This window comes from Balaenoptera physalus, assembly GCF_965194825.1.
Source record: "Balaenoptera physalus genome assembly, chromosome: 2".
Classification (NCBI taxonomy): Eukaryota; Metazoa; Chordata; class Mammalia; order Artiodactyla; family Balaenopteridae; genus Balaenoptera; species Balaenoptera physalus.
This window is the reverse complement of record NC_138883.1, coordinates 32,133,746-32,147,339: the sequence shown is the minus strand read 5'-3', so window position 1 is coordinate 32,147,339 and position 13,594 is coordinate 32,133,746. Positions and strand designations below refer to the sequence as shown.

General features: G+C 36.7%; 1 protein-coding gene across 1 annotated transcript in view; it reads right to left on the bottom strand.

Moving 5' to 3' along the window:
• SLC8A3 (solute carrier family 8 member A3) overlaps positions 1-13,594 on the bottom strand; it is a 204,774-nt gene that overhangs the window by 180,193 nt on the left and 10,987 nt on the right. The gene's annotated exons all lie outside the window — the stretch shown is intronic.

The following is a 13,594-nucleotide window of genomic DNA, read 5'->3' as shown; positions in this document are numbered from 1 at the left end:
AGCAATACCAAGGGAACTAGTGCAGGGAGAGGTTGGGGTTGGTGAAAGCCAAGATTATGTCCCATGTGGTTGTTTTCTGAGGTAAACATCACTGTGTTACAACATTGGCAGCTCCTTGACTCTCCTCTCCAATTCATAAGTGTGTATTATACAAAGAGGATAGACGAGACTCAGAGACCTGGGGACTGGTTTTTATTTAGCCAATTATTTTATTTAGTGTGTAGCTGTCAATAAGACTTATTTCAATACACAGTATATTGCTAAGGAACATACACATACACACCCACACAAATGGCATTATATATATTTTTTGACTGCCCCTACCATGGCACACACACCCTGACCTTTACCCTAAAAAGTGGGCCTTTCTAACCAGGGAAATTGGCTTATTCTTAGTCTTAAGAGATAAGGGGAGCTGTCTTCAGCAGAGATACTATCAGAGATTAACTGCTCTCTGCCTGACTTGGAAATAACAGTTGCCTCCTTATTTTTGGCCCAGCTGAGCCTCTTAATGGTATGTACAATGAGTTCAGCCTATGGAAGATTTTTTTAAATTGAAGTATAGTTGATTTACAATATTGTGTTAGTTTCAGGTATACAGCAAAGTGATTCAGTTATACATATATATATTTTTTCAGATTCTTTTCCATTATAGGTTATTACAAGACACTGAATATAGTTCCCTGTGCTATACAGTAACCCCTTGTTGTTTACCTATTTTGTATACAGTGGTGTGTATCTGTTAATCCCATACTCCTAGTTCAGCCTCTGGAAGATTTTAGCTGGCTTTTGTATTCCTACAATTTTGGTGTCTTTGTTATCTTTTTTTTTTTTTTTTAATTTTATTTATTTATTTATTTATTTATTTATGGCTGTGTTGGGTCTTCTTTTCTGTGTGAGGGCTTTCTCTAGTTGCGGCAAGCGGGGGCCACTCCTCATTGCAGTGCGCGGGCCTCTCACTATCGTGGCCTCTCCCGTTGCGGAGCACAGGCTCCAGACGCGCAGGCTCAGTAGTTGTGGCTCACGGGCCCAGTTGCTCCACGGCATGTGGGATCTTCCCAGACCAGGGCCCGAACCCGTGTGCCCTGCATTGGCAGGCAGATTCTCAACCACTGCGCCACCAGGGAAGCCCCTGTTATCTTTTTTATTCTGATTGTGGCCAAGGCTAAAGAAGGAGCCAAACGTAAACCAAACCCACTTCTTGACCAGCTCTAATCGTAGCATATAGGTGACTTTACTGTCCTTTCTTATCGGAGCACAGAGGATCCCATGACACACTGCATCATATGAACAGCAGCCACGATTAGCTCATTTCCCCTTTCTTCAGCTTTGGCCACAATGAGAGTGAAAGATCAAAAAACACACCGAAGAGGTAGGAATAGAAAGGCTGAATAAGCATGAAATCGTGACTGGTCTAAGCCAATCAGGGGAATCTTAAACCCCTTTGCCAGATACTCACTTTTCAGCCTGTGTTGCAGTCAGAGATGGCTGTGTGATCCAGTTCCCATCATGGGCATAGGAGAAAATCTGGAAAATATTTCCTTCTTGATGAACAGAAAAAGTGTTTTTCCTTTGCCTCCTTTTCTCATCTTTGAATGTCGTGTGAAGACCTAATGCCTGGAGCTTCAGCAGCCACCTTGTGATGGTGAGGTGACAAGCATGAGGCAGCGTGCTCAGGATGCTGAAACTCAAGGATGAAAAGTGGCTGGATCCCTGATGACATGTTTGAGTTGCTAGTCAACTCTGGAACTGCCCACTTTGGAAATTTTTCTTAAGAAACAAGAAAATGTCTTATGGTTTAAGACACTTTTCTTGCAAGTGAACCTATCCTAATTGATACAAAGAATGGTCAAAGAGTGAGAGGTTAAGCTTTTCTGAAGGGTACCCTTAATATTGTAGTAACTGCAAACTACAAACCAAAAAATTCAATTTCAATTTCAGGAGTTGACCAGCTGGGTGAACAGGGTGCATTTGTCTTTTAACTGGTGGAAGCTGATCTTTACAAAAGATGGGCAGATGTAGATCAGCCAGTGGGCAAAAAGGAACCAACTAGAATCTATATCCCACAATACTCTTGAGTACAGGTATGTGGCATATTCTTTAAACATGCTCTCTGTTAAGTCTAAAACATGTTGTCATTAGTACATATGTTTTTGACAACACCTAACAGAGAAAAGTTAACCTATATAGTATAAGAAAAGGGAGTTAGTGTCATGAATAGAGACCTATCAAAGAGCTCTGTAAGGCACTAAGGAAGAGAGTTTAGTTGGCACGTGCATCCCTCTCAGAGCAGATGGTACTAATTATGTGTTTTCAGAACAAAAAGGAAATTAGAAATACCTCTTGATTTCAGCTACCTTATAACTAAACATTTTAATTTCTATCAATTTTTAGTGAGTGGTTATTTGTTTTACAAATCATTACTGACAGTTTAAATGGTCATCTTCCTCACAGTATCTAAAATGTTGTTGGATCTATTTAAAAATTGAATTATGGAATCTCTTCAGGAACATACTATTAAGGAAAGTTCCTTAACTTTGAAGTCAGACCAACAAGTATTAAAATTTCCTGCTATTAATTAGCTGTGACCTTGGACATATTACTTTGTCTTTGAGCCTCATTTCTTAACTGAGGATAATAATGCCCATCACAAAAGACTATTGGGTGGTTTAAGTAAAGAATGTAAAGTATTGGACACATAGTAGATATTGATAAGTAATAGCTTCTGTGTCAATTAAGGTCGAACACGAAATAGATAGAATATTCAAATTAGGATATTTTAAGGTTTTTTTCCTTAAAAATGGATTATTTCCAAAGGTGGGCAGGACTTAGGGGAACCACCTCTAAGAAGAAATCCCAGGGTAAACAAATAAATCCACTCTCCAAATTTAATTTACAGGAGTGTTTATCACAACATTGTTGTCTTGAGTACCATCAGGAAACAATCCAGGTGTCCAAGTACAGGAAATTATTACATCCATAGAGCTGAATACCAAAAAGCCACTAAATATAATATTGTAAAAGTAAATGTATTTACATCAAATATTTTAGTAATGTAGTACTAAATGAAAAGATCAGATTTTAAGATATTATGGAGAGTAGAATCTATTTTGCTAAAATTATATGTATATTATATTTATAATCTAAATTTATATCTAGATATAATTATTTAAAGCCAGACCCTTAAGATTCTTCTGGGATCTTTTATAAATTGCCAGCTTTTTTCAGTCCTGAAAGAGGTAGAGAGTTGATTTCAGCTTTTGGGGGGTGGGAGTCACCTTTAACCTGATTCAGATGATTTATATTGAGTGGCCAGAATTCTGTTCGGTAATGAGCCTTCTCAAGTGTGTTTGAATCAGAGCTGTCTCTGAGACTCTGTAACTTCTTTGGGGTAGGGTTCAAAGTGAAGGTGGAAAAAATGCTCTTGCTTGCCTGTGAATTTAGAGAGCACTGACTTGCCAAATGTTGCTTGTTCTTTTTTGGTTAATGATGTGCGGTGTATCTGAAGCTGGGAAATTGAAAACTGCATGAAGGATGTGAAGCAGTATATTCCATTTAGAACAGAGACTATAAAAAGTAATTGGACTGGCCATGGTTTAGCTCAACATGGGCTGGATGATTGAAGTCCACGTGTGGAATTACTTAGGACCGAATAACCCAGAAAGCAGAGCTGCTGGACTGTTGAGGTCTGAGCTCATTGTCTGGCTACAGCCATACCTCTGAGGGTGAAGAGGTGGAGTTCCGTCTACAACAGGGGATGCAAACTGAAGTGCTTACACTGTGACAGGTAGTAATGATACTCATAGGGAACACTTATACACGCTAAAGAATGTTCTAAGGGTTTTACTTGAATTATTACCCTAAATCCTCAAAAAGGCCTGTGAAGAAGATACTCTTATTAGTTCAATTTTACAAACTGAAGAAACCTATACACAGAGAGGTTAAGTAACTTGTCCAAAGTTATAGAGCCAGTAAGTAGCAGAGATGGGATTTGAACTCCAGCCTGGCAGCAGAGCCTGATTCTTAACCATTATGGTCTGCTACCTCTGTAGTAAGCCTAATGTCCTTGAGTGAAGCTGGCAGGATGTAAAGGAAAGGGAGAAGGGGGAGTTGGGCAAACTAGAGATGAATGTCCTGACTAAAGAAACAGCTATTAGCAAGCAACTGCTGCTGTGGAGGAATATAAGCCCAGTGTTTCCAGATCATCTGAGTTTTCAAGAGAAAACAGAAATCTGGATTTTATGTGAAATTCCTAATTTAAAAATACACTGCTGACCAAAGCACACACATACATGCACACACACACACTACCATGGATGACTAATTTCTGAACCCTATATTAAAAAGAATTGGCATTTTGGGACTTCCCTGGCGGTCCAGTGGTTAAGACTCCACGCTTCCACTGCAGGGGGCTCAGGTTCGATCCCTGGTCAGGGGACTAAGATCCTGCATGCCGCCTGATTCAGCCAAAAAAAAGAAGGGGGGAGGCATTTCTATGTTCAATTGTCCTAAAAAGTGGAGATAACCTAGTAGATGAACCTTAGATGGAAGGAAGGAAAAAACTCCATTGTTTCTTATGTTGTGGTTTAAGCAAGTTAATGTCTCTGAACCTCTTTTTTTCTCATCTATAAATTGGTGGGGATAATAGTATCATCACACAGGGCTTATGTGGGGTTAACTCAGGCAACCAACTTTTTTTTTTTTTTTTAAGATTTTTTTTTAAACACTTTTTAATTTTATTTATTTATTTATTTATTTATGGCTGTGTTGGGTCTTCGTTTCTGTGCGAGGGCTTTCTCCAGTTGCGGCAAGCGGGGGCCACTCTTCATCGCGGTGCGTGGGCCTCTCACTATCGTGGCCTCTCTTGTTGAGGAGCACAGGCTCCAGGTGCGCAGGCTCAGTAGTTGTGGCTCATGGGCCTAGTTGCTCCGCGGCATGTGGGATCCTCCCAGACCAGGGCTTGAACCCGTGTCCCCTGCATTAGCAGGCAGATTCTCAACCACTGCGCCACCAGGGAAGCCCCAACCAACTTTTAAAAGTGTCAACTTGGAACAGCCATACCAGACTAAAACATAAATAATAAACAAATATACAATGTTGTAGGTATGTAATATATTTATTATATACCATTTATAATTATAATTAACATAATTATGTTTTATTACTTTAAGAAATATATGAAAAATAAGTGTTTATTGGAATTATACATAATTCCGTATTATTATCTGTTACATAAATGTTATTGATTAAACAATACAACCATAGGAGTAGTTGATAGTGAGAATTTGTAATAATAGTAGAACCAATTAAACAAATCATGTCTAAGAAAAATACAACAATATTTTATAATTGTTTATAATTGTTTCTTTCTGCCCTCTGATATAGGCAATTTATTTTAACTCTTTTTAAAACTTTGTATTGCATATTTAAATTTTGTAAGCTATATTCTCGTACATCCTTTGTAAGATAACTTTATTGAGATATAATTCACATACTACACAATTCACCAATTTAAAGTCTATAATTCAATGATTTTTAGTATGTTCACAGGTATGTGCAATTATCACCATAGTCAGTCTTAAAACATTTTCAACACCTCAGGAAGAAACTCCATATCCTTTAGCTATTACCCCTTATGCCTTCCCCCCACAGGGACATGAATGAAAAACTTGAACAAACTAAAAAGTATGGCATGCTCCTAGAATGTTTCATGGTTTTATGGTTATATGATAAAATTATTCTGAAAGTCATCTAGAAGGAAAAATAATGGTGAAAACAGTCAAAAATTTCTGAAAAGAAAAATGATAATGATGAATAAGTGCATGGAGGTGGTACTTCCAATATCATATATGCGAATATATTAAAAGTTTACAATACTGAAATCAGAATGAAACTCATATCGAAAATACACACATATGTGTACACACTCACAGAGTTCAGGTAGTGACATAAGTGTGAATTAGAAGTTGCTTTGAGTAGAATAAACGGGATTGTTTTTTTTTTCAGAGCCAATATGTGACATCCATTCCTTTTATGGCCCTGCCTGGGGGTTGCGCTGACTACTACCTCAATGAATCTTTCAAGTTTTTTTGTTATTTGTTAGCCAACAGCTCCATCCAGCCCTCACTGACTCCATTTTTATTTAACAATAGGGAGAAGCCATATGCTTAAACTTGGGAGAAGGGTGTTCAGTGTCCTGATCTGGGTAGTGGTTACATAGGTATTTACCCATGTAAAAATCCATCAGGATTTTTCAAAGAAAGCATTAAAAATAGAAAAAGAAAAAAATAGAGTTACTTTTGAGTATTTATAACAGGGTAATCTGATTACCCCATATAGATAACCAATTATCCCAGCCCTATATATTGAGAAATGTATCATTTTTCTACTGATCTGCTATGCCAACTCTATTGTATATCAAGTTTCAGTATTGGTGTGAGTCTCTTTCCAGGAGAAAAGGGACTTTCATTCTATTTTATTAGACTGTTTGTCTACATCTCTACCAACAGCAGCACACCATCCTTAATTACTGGAGCTGTATAAAGACTCTTCATGGACTTCCCTGGTGGCGCAGTGGTTAAGAATCCGCCTGCCAATGCAGGGGACACGGGTTCGAATCCTGGTCCGGGAAAATCCCACATGCCATGGAGCAACTAAGCCCGTGCGCCACAATTACTGAGCCTGTGTGCCACAACTACTGAAGCCCACGAGCCGAGAGCCCGTGCTCCACAACAAGAGAAGCCACCGCAATGAAAAGCCTGTGCGTCGCAACAAAGAGTAGCCTCCACTCGCCGCAACTAGAGAAAGCCCGCAAACAGCAACGAAGACCCAGTGCAACCAAAAATAAATAAATAAATAAATAAATAAATAAATAAATAAATAAATTTATTAAAAAAAAAAAAAAGACTCTTCATATCTGGTAGGTATGCCTCCCCATCGTGAAGTTTTTCTTTAAGTGTCTTGGCTATTCTTGGCCCTTTGCTCTTCCATAAACATCTTAGAGTTAGCTTTTAAGATCAGCAAAACATTTATTAGAATTTTGATTGGAATTGCATTGAATAAATACATCAATTTGGGAGAGAACTGACATCTATTTTGACATTGTCTCCCAATCCACGAACATGGTGTATTTATTCTTTTATTTGGGTAACTTTAATTCATTAAAGATTTATAATTTCCTCAGTGAAGGTGTCGTGTGTATTTTGTTAAATTTTCTTAGGTATTTATATTTTTGAAGTTTCTGTAAATATTATTTTTATTTTATAATTTCCACTGTTTTTTCTTGCTAAATAAAAATGTAATTATTTTGTGTAATTACATTTTATCTAACAGACTTGCTAAGTGCATTTAATCTAGTAATTTATTTTGGATTTTTTACAAAAATTATGTCATTTATGAATTATAACAGTTTTATTTACTTCTTTCCAATACTTACACATTTATTTCTTTCCTTGCCTTACTGTGCTGGCCTGGGACTTGAGAACAACTATTAATGGAAGCGGTCATAGATAACCTGTGACTTGTAATAAATCTTAAGGAGAAGTCTTCCTTGTTTTGGAGGTAAGTATGATGTTTGTTGTAAGTTTATTTTTGTTATAGGAGGAAATTTCTTTCTATTTTTCATTTGCTAACAGTGTTTTTTTTTTTTAAAGTCATGAATGGGTGTTGAATTTAAACCAAGTAACTATAGAACTTGACCCGGTTACATGGTCTTTCTTCTTTAATCTGTTAATGTAGTGAATTATATCAATTATTTTCAAATGTTGAACCAATGCTGCATTACTGGAATAAATTCAACTTAGTCATAATATACTATCTTTTTTATATGTTGCTAAATTTAGTTTGTTAATATTTTGTTTAGGATTTTAAAATCCATGTTCATTATTGAGCATTACCTATAATTTTCTTTCCTGTATTCTCCTTTTTAGGTTTAAGTATTATGATTATACCAATCTCTTAAGCTAAATTGGAGAGTGTTCTCTCTTCTGTAAGTTTCCGGAAAAATTGGGTAAAGATTGGGAGTATTTACTTTTTTTTATTGAAGTAGAGGTGATTTACAATATTGTATTATTTTCTTATATGTAGACTCTAAAAAATAATACAAATGAATCTATATACAAAACAGAAACATACCCACAAACATAGAAAACAAATTTATGGTTCCCAAAGGGATGAGGGAGAGGGGAGGGACAAATTAGGAGTATAGGATTAACAGATACAAACTACTATACATAAAATAGGTAAGCAACAAGGATTTACTCTACAGCATAGGGAATTCTGCCCTATATCTTATTTATTTCTTGATTGCTTGGTTGAATTCAACACAACCAATCAATAGGATCTTGTTGATTTTCTGTCTAGTAGTTCTATTAGTTGCCAAGAGGGGGGTGTTGACGTCCCCAACTGTAATCTGGTTTGTTATTTCTTCTTTCAGCTAGATCAGTTTTGCTTCATGTAATTTGAGGCTCTGTTGTTGAGTACATACACATTTAGGATAATTATATCTTCAGCTAAGATTTCTCTAGATTGTGCCCCCAGGCGGGGTGGCAGGGGGAAGGATGTTTAAATTCTAACCCTGGTACCTGTGTATGTGACCTCATTTGGAAATAGATGCAATCAGATGATGATGAGGTCATGCTGGATTAGGGTGGGCCTTACAAGAAGAGAAAAATTTGGACATAGACAGACACAGGGAAAAGATAGCCATGTGATGACAGAGGCAGAGATTGGAGTGATGCATCTACAAGCCAAGGAACACCAAAGATTGTTGGCAAACACCAGAAGCTAGAAGAAGAAAGCAAGGATTCTCCCCTACAGTTTTCAGAGGGAGCATAGTCTTGATGACACCTTAACTTCAGTCTTCCACGCTCCAGAATTGTGAGATAATTTACATTGTTTAAGCCACCAGTTTGTGGTACTTTGTTACAGCCATCCCAGAAAACTAATACATCTTACTAGTGAATTGATCCTTTATTACTGTGTAATATTCCTCTTTGTCTCTAATAATATTCTTTGCTTTGAAATCTACTTTATCAGACATTAATGTAGCACTCCTGGTTTCTGATCAATGTTTGCATGGTTAGTCTTTTCCAATCTTTTTATTTTCAACCTATTTCATTGGATTTGAAGTAAGTTTCCTGTACACAGCATATTTTTGAGTCATGTTTATTCACTGCTTATCTCTGTCTTTTAATTGGTATATCTAGGTCATTTACTTTTAAGGTGATTATTGTTATTGCTTAAATCTGACATTTTATTATTTGTTTCTGTTTTTTTTTCTTCTAGTTCTCATTCATGTCTTTCCTTTTTTTGCCTTTCTGTGCGTTATTTGAACATTTTTAAGGATTCTCTCTTACTTACGTATAGTGTTTTTGAGTAAATATCTTTGTATAATTTTCATAGTGGTTGCTCTAAGTATTACAAGTATAAATATGTGCCATTATATTTTACTGGTATCAACATTTTAGCACCTCTAGTGAAATTTTAAAACCTTACTGCTATTTAGGTCCTTTTGCCTTCCCCACTTTTAAATATCATTTTCTTGAGTATCACATGGTGTTAGTTCTTGTTTCAGTCATCAAATACTATTTCTAAAACTCATGAAGTAAAGGATAGTCTATTGTATGTATCCATATTTCTGTTCTTTCCATAGTTCTTTCTTCCTTCCTGATGCTCCAAGATTCCTTCTTTTATCATTTCTTTTCTCTTTGAGAATTTCTTTTAGCTAATCTTTAAGAGTAGATCTGCTAGAGACAAATTCTTGGTTTTCCTTCTTTTGCGAATGTCTTTATTTCCTCTTCATTCCTGAAGGATAGTTTCACAGGACATAGAATTCATGGTTGACAGTTCTTTTCTTTCACCACTTGAAAAATGTGCCACTTCCTTCTGGCTTGTATGTTTTCTATGAAAAATCTGCTGTCATTAGAATTTGTGTCCTTTATAGGTAATACATCATTTCCCTCTGGTTGTTTTCAAGATTTTTTTTCTTTTTATTTAGTTTTCAGAAGTTTAATTATGTTGTGTGTTGGAGTAGACTTCTTTAGGTTTGTCCTGTTTGAGTTTTCTCAGCTTCTTGAGTAAGTAGGTTTGTATCTTTCACCAAATTTGGGACATTTTCAGCTATTATTTCTTTGAATACTCTGTCAGTTCCACTTTTCCATTCTTCTGAGACTCTGATGATATGAATGTTTGCATTGTCCCACAGGTCTGAGCCCCTGAGGCATTTTTTTCCCTTGTCTATTTCACCTCTGTTGTTTACGCTGGGTAAATACTATTGATTTGTGTTAAAGTTCACTGATTCCAACCTCTGTCATCTCCTTTCTGCTGTTGAATCCATCCAGCAATTTACAAGAATCCTTTTATTGTATTTTTCAGTTCTAGAATTTCAATTTGGTTCTTTTTTATAACTTCTATTTCTTTGCTGAGATTTTTTGGGGTTTTTTTCTTTTGTTTGAAGAGAATTTGTAATAATTGTTAAAGCATTTTTGACGGCTCCTTTAAAAATCCTTGTCAGATAATTCCAACATGTGATTCATTTCCATGTTGGCATTAGATGATCTACTTTTCTCACTCAAGTTGTGATCTTCTTGGTTCTTGGTATTATGGATGACTTTTTATTATATCTTGGACATTTTGTCTATTATGTTAGGAGACTCTGGGCTCTATTTAAATACTTTATTATAGCAGGCATTTACCTTGTTTAGGTTTATAAAGCATGCAAGTACTGGCCAACTTTTGTGGACTGTATTTCCAACAACAGTCTAATTTTCTCTTTCTGGTATTATTTTGGTCTGCTTCATTTATCTGGTGGCACTGAGAGTCCCACTTGTTCCTGCTGTTGCTGCCTGAGGGAGCAGAGGATTTCTGCAGACTGGCCCATCCAGTGTCCCCCAGTGAAGAGGGGAATCTTAGGTCTGCAAGGACACTGAAACTTCCCTAGCTGGGCAGCTTGTTGTCATGGGGTCCCTCTTGCTGATCACATCTCTCCCCACCCTCTACCCTGGCCACCCTAGTGTCTCTGGATGGGGAAGGGAAATCTCAGGCCCATGGAGACAAAGTGGCCTGCCATGCCTTGCTGGTGTTGTGGTGGTGTATGGTGTCTTGTTCACATCATGTGATCATCCTATGGTCTCTCAGTAGAAGGGAGTCTCAGGCCCATGAGGACACATTCCTGCCTGAGATGCTTATTGTGGTGGGGGCCAGTGGTCCAGTGCTGCCCGGCAGTCTCAGTATCTCTTGGTGGGGGAAGTGGCTCTTAGGCCTAGAAAAGTGTTATTCCTACCCACTAGTCATTAGCAGTTCTCCTTGCCAGTGGTGCCAGGCTCTTCTGGTGGATTCTTCCTGTTTGAGGGGGGGGAGGGGGGAGGGAAGTAAGCCTGACCTTCTGTTGCCAGCTTGGGGGTTAGAAAACACTGGATCTGAGTTGCCTTCTTTTGTTGGGTGAGATGTTATGTAAAGTACCCTGCTGCTGTGTATTGGGATCCCAAACCAGTCTGCCTTCTTTCTACAACCTTTCAGAGTTCTCCTTTCCTTGTCTCTTTTGTTATTTCCAAGGTATATATTTGTACTTAGTGTGGAGGAGCAGGGAGAAACAAGTCTAACCATCTTATCTGAATTGGAAGTTATTTACTCATTCAGTTTTATTATCATTTGTGGGACTATTCAGGTTTTCTCTTTATTCTTCAGTCAGCTTTGGTAAATTAAATTTTCTAGGAATTTATTAGTTTCATCTAAGTTTTCAAATTTGTTGTCAAAAAATTTTCATTTTATTGTCTTTTTGTTCCCTGTAGTTATAACTCATATTTCTTAATTTGTTTATTCTCTTTTTCCCTTGGTAATCTTTGCTAGAGTTTACCTATTTTATAAGTCTTTTTGAATAACTAACTTTCACCTTTGATGAGTCTCAGTTTTATATTCATTTATTAACTTCTTCCATTCTGCCTTTCTCTGGGCTTGTTCTGCAATTTTTTCATAACATCTTAAATTATACTTAGCTTATTAATTTTCAGCCTTTCTTTTTTTCCAATATATGCATTTATTTAAGACTATAAATATCCCTGTAAGCTAGCAATACTAAAATAGAAAGTTTTGATATGTAACATTGTGGCCCCCACAGAGGAAGGATGCAACCCTCATCCAAATTTTGGTTTGGATATTAAGACATGACATCACATGTGCACCAAGAGAGTATGAAAAGGTTTATTACTCACATAATGAGGCTTTCTGGGGAGTAAGACAAGCTTCAAAGCAACTCCAAAGATGGCTGGAGAGAGCAGGAAGGGGCAACCAGCTTGGGATTTTACGGTGGTTAGGGGGTGGGACTGAGGTTAGGGTTCCCTCTTGTAGGCTGGGACTTGTATGGTTTGAACTTCTCACCAGCACCAGAGGAGGAAGGGAGCAGCCAAGCTTTCTTATCAGCTTGCCCAGGAGCAGGGAAGAAGGGGAGGAAAGAGTGGTGGGGCCTGAAAGTTGTCAGCAGTCAAATATAAAAAATGGGCTCTTTATTGCTCATAATACTATTATTATAGCTTATTTCTAAATATATATATTTTTACCATTATGCCTTCTTCTTTGACTAATGAGTTTTTTAGAAGTATGTGTGTATATTTTCAAATACCTAAATATATAGTTGTTTTTTTTTGCTATGTTTAAAAATTTCTAACTAAATTGTATTGCGGCTAGGGAATGTGCAGTATGGCTAATTTTCATCTAAGTTCATGTGAACTTGAAAGGAATTTTAATTCTCCAAATTTGAGTGCAATGGTTGATATATGTCCTTGAGCTCAAATATTTGAGTTGCTTCTCTCTGCTTGTTATAAAGCTTATCTCTTTGTTGTCTACAATTTCACCATGACTTGTCAAGGTATAAATTTTCTTTTATTTATTCTGTTTGTAATGTATTGGGCTTTGTGTTTCTCATAAAATCTGGAAAATTCTCTGCCATTAGCTCTTTGAAGATTGCTTCTTCCCCATTTTCTCTGTTATTTCTGTTTTAGACTGAATAGATGTTTGTTAGGACTTGTCTTTCTGTCCTCCTTGTCTCTTAATATTTCTTTCATTTTTCTATTTTCTGGATAATTTGCATTCTGGGTAATTTTTTGGAATGTATTGTTCAATGCACTAATTTTCTCCCAACTGTTCTAACTTGCTCCATTGAGTTTTATCACTTATATTTTTCATTTCTAAAAGTTCTAGCTGATTATTTTCTAAACCTTAGTGGTTTCTCTTCAAATTCTTTTATTCTTTGAACATGTTTTAAGCTTCTAAAAATTTATTTAAATATATTAAGTATGTTATTTTATAATGTGTCTGATAATTTGAATATTTTAAGTCTTTTTGTTCCTGATATTGCTGTGCTTCTTTGGCTCTCACTTATGGTGCCTTATTTCTGCTCTGTAATTTGTTTTCCTGGAGCTGTTTATTTTCTTTGGAACCTTTGGGATTTGGTTGAATTTGCATTCCTGCAAAGAAGATTTTGCTTTTGCTTCTACTAGTTGCCTAAGGGCACTACCAACCTAGATGACTTTAAATTCTCCATAGAAAGTTTTTGGGTCACATAGATTATGTGAATTTGACCTCAAACCTGCTTTGGGGA